We start from the raw sequence: 10,842 nt of genomic DNA, 5'->3' as shown, positions 1-10,842 counted from the left end.
GCAAATACCCCACCTCTATGCTATCTCTTCAGCCCTACTTTATTATTTTTACAAGTATTTATTTGGTATTTTTTGGGGGGGGATCATGTCTGGCTGTGCTCAGGGGTCTCTTGTGGGACTCGGGATCGTATGAGGTGCTGGGGATTGAAGCAAAGTCTGCTGCATATAAGGCAAATTCCTCACTTCCTGTACAACCTCTTCAGCCCCAACATACTTAAAAAACATTTATTTATAATAACTATCATTTATTAAAAATAAATAATAAAAACGGGTGATGCTCAGGGGTTACTTTTGACTCTGTGCTCCTGGTAGGCTCAGGGGACCATTTGTCACTATTCTTTACATCAGTGTTTTTCAACTTTTTTGTGCAAAGGCACAATTTTTTCATGAAAAAAAAAATCACGAGGCACACCACCATTAGAAAATGTTAAAAAATTTAACTCTGGGGGCCGGAGAGATAGCACAGTGGTGTTTGCCTTGCAAGCAGTCGATCCAGGACCTAAGGTGGTTGGTTCGAATCCCGGCGTCCCATATGGTCCCTCGTGCCTGCCAGGAGCTATTTCTGAGCAGATAGCCAGGAGTAACCCCTGAGCACCGCTGGGTGTGAGCCCCCCCCCAAAAAAAAATTAACTGTGTGCCTATATTGGTTCTATATAAAGTAATTCTCTTGACTAGGAATCAAATAAACACAGAGACATTACATTATAATCACTTTATTATGAAATAATCTAATGATTGGTCTATTTGTGAGCCGAAGCCGCATGTTACAGATAAAATTGAAATTTTTCCCACGGCCTACCAGACAATATCTCATGGCACACTAGTGTGCCTTGGCACAGTGGTTGAAAAACACTGCTTTACATCCAAATTTCGGTGCCTTCCCATCACTCAAAAGACTCCTTTCTTTGTTCAGTCCTGCACCTCCAACTCTTTTTTTTTTTTTTTGGGCCACACCCAGCGGTGCTCAGGGGTTACTCCTGGCTATCTGCTCAGAAATAGCTCCTGGCAGGCACGGGGGACCATATGGGACACCGGGATTCGAACCAACCACCTTTGGTCCTGGATTGGCTGTTTGCAAGGCAAACACTGCTGTGCTATCTCTCCGGGCCCACCTCCAACTCTTGAACTCTGTTTTTCACTGAATCTAAAGCTAGTTTTGCTGCTCTCTCCAGTGCATTTGATTTAGTGTCCAAAATCTGAGATTAAGTGAAATAATCCGATCATCTTTCACTTCCTATATTTCACTCAATACAGTCACATCAAGTTCTAGCATTTTGTCACAAAAGGCACAATTTCTTTGTTGTTGTTGCTGTTATTTTTGGGTCACACCTAGGGTGCTCAGACTATATTCCAGGCTTGGTGCTCAGACCAACCTCTAGTGGTACACGTGGAACATGAGTGGTGCTGGGGTCTAATGAGGATGATTGGATGCAAGGAAAGTGCCTTAATCTTTGTGCTTTATCACTTGTCCAATTTCATCTTTGTTTTATTTTGTTTGTTAGGCCATATTTAACAATGCTTAGGGTTCTCCTGGCTCTATGCTCTGGGGTCACTCGTGGCAGTGTTTGGGGGACCATATGGGATGTCAGAGATCAACCCAGGTTGGCCCCAGGTTGGCTGCGTACAAGACAACACCTTACCTGCTGTGCTATCACTCTGGTCCCAAATTTAATCTCTTCTTTTTTTCCCCCACACACTGCAGACTCAGGAGTTACTCTTGGCTCTGCACTCAGAAATCACTCCTGGCAGGCTCAGGGTACCATATGGGATGCCGGGGATTGAACCCTGGTCCATCCTGGGTCAGCTGTGTGCAAGGCAAATGCCCTACCTCTGTACTATCACTCTGGCCCCACATTTAGTCTTTTTTTTTTTAATATAATTTTTATTTTGAACATAGTGGCTTACATATTGTTGACAATAATATTTTAGGTACATATTTACATAAAATCAGGGGATTCCCATCACCGATTTGTCCTCCCTACACCTCCGTTTTTGTCCTACCTTCCAAATTCTCCTCCCTCACCCCCAGGGCTGCTAGAAAATGTGGTCCCCTCTGTACCTAGTTTACTACTTAGTAGTCTTGCACCTGTTTGGTCTTGGTGCCTCCCTTATTCCCCCCTCTAACTGGGAGGCAGGACTAGATAGTTCAAGTTTTGTGGTTTTGTTTGAAGAAGAGAAAAGTAATAAACTGGGGTAAAAGTCTAATACGCCAAAAATGGGTGGGATCCTTCTAGGGGCTCTCATCATCGATTTGAGAGACAAAGGAGAAAAATAAGATGTAACACCCCAACAGTACAAAAAGAAGTGTCAAATATCCAGTGAGCACACATTTAATCTTTTTAATGGTAATGTGGATCTATATCTCCCACTATTTTTTTTTTTTTTTTTGTTCAGTCATTTGTTGATGGGCATTTAACTTTACTTCAATATTTTGGCTATTGTGAAGAATGCTTTCGTGAGCTTAGGGAAAAAATATCTTTTTGAATTAGATTTTCATATTCTCTGGATAAATGCTTTAAAGTGACCTAGACCTGAATGAAGGAGTTCATTAATTTTCTTAAATATCTGGAGGTTGAATATCTAGCAGCTTTGATGTTTCTCAGCTATTTCAGGTTCCTGTGATTTTATGGCTCCTGTTTCTAAGCAGCAAGGGAAGGAAAAGCTTGTGCTCTTTGCCAGTAAGGGATGAATCAGAAGTTATATCCATCACTTCTGTCTCCTCTTGGCCGGAGCTTAGTCATGTGGCTACACCTCGCTACAAGAGAGAAGGAATGTTCATGGTGTGGCCTTTATTTGAACTTGAACTTTAGGGTTCTTTTGCTTTGAAAGACAATGGAAGAACAGGTTATGGGACAACTAGCTCTCCTTACACAAATTTATCTTATATCTGTCATATAAATTTTTATTATTTTTTATTTTAGTCACCATGAAATAACAACATTATTTTTTTTTTCTGTCACATAAATTAAGTGGAACAAGATTTTCTTGTTTTCTATTTTCTGGAAGTATCACTTTGTAAAAGACACTTTCTCCCTCTTGATTAGTTGGTAAAATTATCTACCGAATATGTTTAATTTTTAGATTTGTTTCTTTGTTGTAGTTTTAAACCACTAGTCTTGGAACTAAGAGATAGTACAATTGAGTAGAGTGTTTGCTTTGCATGTGGCCAACCTCAGTTTGATCCCCAGCATACTATCTAGTCCCTTGAGCTCTATTAGAAGTGATAGCTGAGCACAGAGGCAGGGGTAAGCCTTGACTTTTTGCCCCCTTCTCACTTCAAGATCTAAAAATTTTCTTAAACTATCAATATTTATTTATTTATTTTATTTATGGTTTTAGGGTCCACACCCAGCAAGCTCAGTGGTTACTCCTGACTCAAGTTCTGGCAGTACTCAGGGGGCCATATGGGATGCCAGGGATCCAACCCAGGTTGACTGGGTGCAAGGCAAATACAGCCCTACCTGCTGTACTATCTCTTTGACCCCTAAACTACCAATATATATATATATTTTTGGGGGGGTCACACCCGGCAGTGCTCAGGGGTTACTCCTGGCTCTATGCTCAGAAGTTGCTCCTGGCAAGCTTGGGGGATCATATGGGAAGCCGGGATTTGAACCACTGACCTTCTGCATGTGAAGCAAATGCCTTACCTCCATGCTATCTCTCTGACCCCTAATATTTTTTTGTTTGGGGTCACACTCCTGGCAGTGCTCTGGAGACCTTCTAGGATGCCAGTGATCTAACTTGGGTCAGCTACATGCAAGGCAAATTGCCTGGACCTCTGTGTTATCTATAGCTATATATATCTGTGTTATCTATAGCTATATTTATAGCCCCCAAACTACCAACTGTTTTTAAATTAAATTAATTTATTTTTTAAACACTGTGATTACAAACATGATTGTAGTTTGGTTTCAGTCATACAAAGAACACCCCCTTCACCAGTGCAACATTTCCACCACCAATGCCCCCTATCTCCCTCCTCCCCCAACCTCATGCCTGTATTTGAGACAGGCATTCTACTTCTCCTACTCATTATAAACTACCAATTTTTAAATGACTCTAAACCTTTATATTTTATTTTTTAATCTATATTGGTAATTATTTTTTGCAAAGATACCTATTTTATATAATTATTCAGAGTTCAGAGAGACAGTACTGGAGAGACTGTGCAGTGGGGTGCTTTCCTTGTATGTGATTGATCTGGGTTTGATTCCTGATACCCCAGATAGTCCCCCAAGTCCTGCTAGAAGTGATCCTTGAATGCAGAGCCAGGAATAAGTCCTAAGCACTGCCAGGTGTGGCTCCAAAACAAAACAAGCCAAATTTTAATCTCTGGTTCAACAGGGAAAATTTCACTTAATCTTGTTTTAGGGCTTTCAAAGCCATTTTTTCTTTTTTGTCTTTCTTTTTTTTTTCTTTTAGCATTTTATTTTTTTTCCCACTTCCAGAAGTATTCAAGGGCTCTGTGCTTAAGTGTGTTCAAAGGTGATTCCATCTATGGTGCTAGGGATGTGAACCCAGGTCAGTTGTATGTGAGGCAGTTTTATACCTCTGTGTTCTCTCTCTGACTCCATTTTGCTTTTTGGAAGTTTCCAATGCTATTTCCAGTGTAGTACTCAGCACCATTTTTAATGTAATTTTTTGTCTTGCCAGCCAAATAAGAGCCGAGATCTGCAGGAAAGCATACAATTTCTCTAGGGAAATTGCTCCTCCACATCCAGCCAGGCCCAGTGATGATCTCTTCTCGGAATCTTGTTTTGCTGTTGGGAGGTTTTTCTTTTCTTTCTTTGACTAAGGGAGCAGGACTTTGAGGATCTTTGCTCCATGTAAGTGACTTCCCAGCTGCCAGCTACTAGCAGCTGCAAAGGCTCATCTCCATCGGTATTTATAGACAGAGGCCCTTGTTGCCCAGGACTAGAAAAGCCCCTTTCCAGGGACAGCTGTGGCATGGCTAATGCTTCCTTGGTTTCCAATCTCTCCTTTGCTGTGGCCTCTGAGTGTTTTCTTCACTTTCTTGGATGCTTAGCTCTGAATTGAAAAATCTTCTTCTTCTTCTTCTTCTTCTTCTTCTTCTTCTTCTTCTTCTTCTTCTTCTTCTTCTTCTTCTTCTTCTTCTTCTTCTTCTTCTTCTTCTTCTTCTTCTTCTTCTTCTTCTTCTTCTTCTTCTTCTTCTTCTTCTTCTTCTTCTTCTTCTTCCTTCTTCTTCTTTCTCTTCCTCCACCACCACCACCACCTCCTCCTCCTCCTCCTTCTTCTTCTTCTCCTCCTCCTCCTCCTCCTCCTCTTCCTCCTCCTCCTCCTCTTCTTCCTCCTCCTTCTTTTCTTCTTCTTCCTCCTCCTTCTTCTTTTCTTCTTCTTCCTCCTCCTCCTTCTACTTCTTCGTCAGCCTCGTGCAAAGCCCTACCCCTGTGCTATCTCTTCAGTCCCTTCATTCTTCTTCACCATAGGTGGTGCTGGGGATTGAACCATGGTTGGCTGAGTGCAAGGCAAACCTTGTACTATTTCTCTAGCCCCTTCTCTGACTTTTTGACACTTGAGAATTAGGGTGAATCACCTAGACCCCTGATGGGGTGATTGTGACACTCTTGCATCCCGTCCTGCCTGTTCACTCCTGCTGGCATCTGTGACTAAGCAGTCATGACACAAAGCAACAAAAAGGCCTAGAACTTGGCCTCTTCTTGAACCTCCTCCCTGCCGCCGCCCTGACGTGTCTCAGAAGGTCTGCCTGGGTGGCCTTTTCTCAGCCTGCTCCTCGCCTCTCACATTACTGCTTTCATCACAGGAATGGGGTTCCCTTTTGGGGGATTCCCTACAGCAGGGTTTGAGTGGCAGCCTTTGCTTTCATTCCACCCTTGACTTCAGAGGCAGGCGAGGGTCACTGGTAAAGGGTTTCAGGAAGGAATAAAACCAAGAGCTAACCCAGAGGAAAGAAGTTGCTCTGTTTCTCTGTTGCCAATCCTCTTGCCAACCCTCCCCAGTGCTCCAAGGCTGGACCCCACTTTTGAGAGGCAGGATCCAAGGCCTGAATGCCTCAAGCACCAGCCCAGAGCTGAGGAGAATGTTTGGTAGGGATGGAAGGTGTTAATAGATTGGGAAAGAAGATGAAGTTGCAGTTCAAATGTTGCCTGATTGTACAACATCCTAGAGACAGACATTCAGCTGCCTAGAAAACCACCAAGCTGCACGATTTGTGAAAACTCTTTAAGATCAACCTCAAGAATGTAAATGGAGTGCAGGAGGATTCTATTCCGGAAGTACCCACATCCCACTGTGGGGTGTTGTGATTTCTTATATTTTATAGAATTCTAGAAGCTTGCCTTCTCATTACCATTTCTCTCTTCTCTTTTTATTTATTTTTTATTTTTTGGGCCACACCTGGAGACGCTCAGAGGTTACTTCTGGCTAAGTGCTCAGAAATTGCTCCTGGCTTGGGGGATCTTATGGGATGCCGGAGGATGGAGCCGGGGTCTTTCCTAGGTCAGTGCGTACATGGCCCTACTGCTGCGCAGCCACTGCTCCAGCCTCTTTCTCTACTCTTGTTTTTTTTTTTTTTTTGGTTTTTGGGCCACACCCGGTAATGCTCAGGGGTTACTACTGGCTATGTGCTCAGAAGTCGCTCCTGGCTTGGGGGACCATATGGGACACCTGGGTATCGAACCGCGGTCCGTCCAAGGCTAGTGCAGGCAAGGCAGGCACCTTACCTTTAGCGCCACCGCCTGGCCCCCTTTCTCTACTCTTGTGATAAAAATTCTTCTTCCTTTTTTGGGGGGGGGCACACCTGGTGGTGCTCAGATCATATGGGATCCTGGGGATCAAACCCTGGCAAACTCCCTCGCCACTGTGCTATTGCTTTGGCCCTTTTCTTTTATTCTCTTCGGCAATTCCTCCTGGTACTCAGGGGATAAACCTGTTGCACAGATACTGCCCATAGTGCAGTGTGGCTGGATTAAGTTAGATCCATGCCCTATTTAGAAAAGGTCTGTCTGGGGTCAGCTTCTTTTCCTCCAGCTGCTTTTGACCTCTTAGGAATTTACCGGTCCAAAGCCCGGTGCATTCAGGAAGTCAAATGATTGCTCCACATGGGGAGGATCTTTTTTTTTTTTTTTTGGTTTTTTGGGCCACACCCGGCGTTGCTCAGGGGTTACTCCTGGCTGTCTGCTCAGAAATAGCTCCTGGCAGGCACGGGGGACCATATGGGACACCGGGATTTGAACCAACCACCTTTGGTCCTGAATCGGCTGCTTGCAAGGCAAGCTGTGCTATCTCTCCGGGCCCTTTTTTTTTTTTTTTTTTTTTTGGTCACACCCAGCAACGCTCAGGGGTTCCTCCTGGCTCTACGCTCAGAAATCGCTCCTGGCAGGCTCGGGGGACCATATGGGATGCTGGGATTTGAACCACTGACCTTCTGTATGTAAGGCAAACGCCTTACCTCCATGCTATCTCGCGGCTCCTGGGGAGGATCTTGTCTGAGCAAAAAAATTTTTTGTGGGAGAGATCCCTACAGAGCTGTGCCCAGGGGCAACTCCCCATTCAGTGATCAGGGATTACTACCAACAGTAGTAGGGTATCGTGTAGTTGTGGGACTTGAATCTTGGCCTGGCATGTAAAGCATGTTCTTGTCCCTGAGAGGTTGAAGTATCTCTCCATTCTGAACAAATAGTTCTTTTTTTTTTTTTTTTTTTTTAATTTTGTTTTTGGGCTATACCTAGCAATGCTTAGGGCTTAAACCTGGCTCTATGCTCAGGGATCACTCCTGGCAGGTTCGTGGGACCATATGGGATGCTGGGTTTGAACCCAGGTCATCTGTATGCAAGAAAAGCACCTTACCTGCTGTACTATCTCTCCAGCCTCTCTTATAATTTTTTTTAAAGTTTTTTATTTTATTTTATTTCATTTATTTATTGGTTTCTAGGCCACAACCAGTGGTACTCAGGGGTTGCTCCTGGCTCTGTGCTCACAAATCACTTCTGGCAGGCTGGGGGAGAGGACCATATGGAATGCTGGTGGGTTGGCCGCATACAAGGCAAATGCCCTACCTGCTGTGCTGTCTTCCTCCTCCTTCTCCTCCCCTCCCCTCCCTCCACTTCCTCCTTCTCTCCCCTCTTCCTCCCTCCCCCTGCTCTTCCCCCTTCTCCTTCTCCATAGTAGTCAGGGCTTACTACTGGCTCTGTTCTCAGGATCAATCCTGGTGGGTTTGTGAGGTGCCAGGAATTGAACCCAGGTGGGCTGCATACAAGACAAGCACACAATCTACTATACTATTTTCTTCTCCTTCTCCTCCTACTATGCATGGTAGACATCTTTCTCCAGCTCAGTTCTTGACTTTTCCCCTCGTATGTCTGCAAGGTAAACCCAAATATTCCAGAAATAAGATCTATTTCTTTTGGAGTTGGTTTAGTGGACATAGTGCTAGGTGTATGAGATGCCAGCATAGACATGTGCAATAAGCTGGGGGACAACATGTGCAGGTGCCCATATAGGGAAGCATTTCCTTTACTTGTGACACAGGGGAGGCCACCCACTGAACTCCAGCTTCTCTTCAAGCAACTATTTCTTTTTTCCCCGGTCACACTGGCAGTGCTCAGGAGTTCCTCCTGGTTCTACACTCAGAAATCTCTCCTGGCAGACTCAGAGGACCATATAAGATGCCAGGATTCAAACCACCGTCCTTTTGCATGCAAGGCAAACACCCTACCTCCATGCTTCCTCTCTGGCCCCAAACAACTAGTTTTAAAGATGACTTCTATTTTGTATTTTGTCAATCATAATGGGAAGAAAATATGGCCCTTTTGATATAGGAGAAAGAATAAAGCAAATTTTTTTTTCTCACATTCTAGGTTCTTTCTGTTACTTTTTCTTCAGCCATGGAACTTGTGATAGCTGATGGGAAGGGCAGGCAAGCTCAGGGGACCAGTAACCTTGTCTAAGAGCCCAGGACGAGGCAATTGTACCTGAGTTTTAGTGGCTGAGGGTCTGGCCATGATTTTAGGTTATGGACCTGCCAGAAAATTCCTTTCAACAATGATGCTGCTTCTGCCCTCATAGTGTATATTTCTACCTGTTACATCTCATGACATTTACCATGAATTTCACACAGGTCCTCACACTGGATCAGACAGGAGAACATTAGTATCCTCATGTCCCACCAGGAAATTTGTGGGTCAAATGTTCATCAGGCCACATGGTTTGTAGAGTGACTGCAGAATTTCTTTTGGAAAGTAGGGGGCCATGTGCCCTCTGGAATCCAACTGTACAGGTCAAACTCAGCACCCCTTGCCCCTGGTGATAGGCACTGTCAAGGGCTACATACATACAGAAACTGAACTCATCAGTTCTCCTTCCTTAAACCCTGGTTCACCAAGGCAGAGCCAGGCTCTCTTCAGGGCGAGGCTTTACTGCTCAAGCGAGACACAGGCAGTCCTGATGATGGAACCAGCTTCACCGCCCTGCTGAAGTGTCCTGAGACCCTGCCAGCTACGGGACATGGCATGTTCCTTTTTATGTTTCAGTGAGCTCCAGTTAAACTTGTTTCTAAGAATGAAAAGATTTTGGTTGCTGGAACAAGGCAGAACCAAGAAGCCAACAATGTCTTCATGCTTCTTCTGTCTCTTTTCTGGCATCATACTTTTGTCTTGGCAAGGTCTCTGTAAAGCACTTTATGATGAGCAAACCCTATAATTTTTGGATTCATAGATCACTCCCTTGAGTCTTCTTTCCTTTTTTATTTTTTTATTTTGTTCAGTTTTTTGGGGGGCCACACCCAGTGATGCTCAAGGGTTACTCCTGGCTATGCGCTCAGAAATCGCTCCTGGCTTGGGGACCATATAGGACGCTGGGGGATCGAACCACAGTCTGTTCTAGGTTAGCGCGTGCAAGGCAAACACCTTATTGCCTGTGCCACTGTTCCGCCCCAAGTCTTCTTTCTTGATCTGAAGTATTCTTGATCTTTTTTAGAGACTGGGGAAGGTCCTAGGGGCCTTTTGAAAGATGCCAGGGTCCATCTTTCCATGTGTGGTCTGGAAAGATTGTTCATCCTTTTGTCTGTACCACTTGGAACTTGTAGTAACCAGCTCAGACCAGGCCTCAGGGAACATGAATTCTGGAAGGAAGTGTGGGTTGGAGAAGTGAGATTTCTGTTCTGGGGCTAGACTGCATTCACTCAGACTCCAGTGGGGTGGATTGAACCCAGGATTGAACCCACGCAAAGAAAATGCTCTTCTGTTCAACCATTCCACCCTGCAAAAAAAAAACTTCCAACAATCCCCAGAAAGATTGTGCATCATAAGAGAAGGCATTTGGGTCTTAAGTTCTGGTAACTGTCTGTGGGTTTATATGTATGAGTGTGTGAGTCTTGTGTGTTTGTGAGTATTTGTGAGTTTGTGTGTGTCTTGAGTGTCTCTGTATCTAATGTCTATATATGTGTGAGTGTTATCAGAGACTTTAAGAGTATGTAATAATAAAAAAAAAAGAGTATGTAATAGTCTGTGTGTGTGAGTGTATCTGCTTCACTCTTACCCCACTGCTGTTTTCTACCTCAGAGCCCTGAAACCCTCCTGATTCCCTAGAGTCACTGGAGTCAGGGGTCCGAGGAGGAGTTTCCTTGAATGTTCACTTTAACACTAACCTGATGGCATCTTCTGAAGATTCCTATGTGACAGGAGCCCCATGAACATCTTTGGATCAGCTGTGGAGACTCAGGGCAGCTCCTGAGGAGGTCTGGACATCTGAAAGACCTGTCATGATTTGAAGCTTGGAGCTTGGAACTTCCAGCCCAGAGTGGGAAGGGGAACTAAAACCAAGAGTAACAGCCAATTGTGTCTACCTAAGGGATTTCACCAA

Source organism: Suncus etruscus, chromosome 10, assembly GCF_024139225.1.
Source record: "Suncus etruscus isolate mSunEtr1 chromosome 10, mSunEtr1.pri.cur, whole genome shotgun sequence".
Taxonomy (NCBI): Eukaryota; Metazoa; Chordata; class Mammalia; order Eulipotyphla; family Soricidae; genus Suncus; species Suncus etruscus.
Note: the sequence above shows the minus strand (reverse complement) of the source record.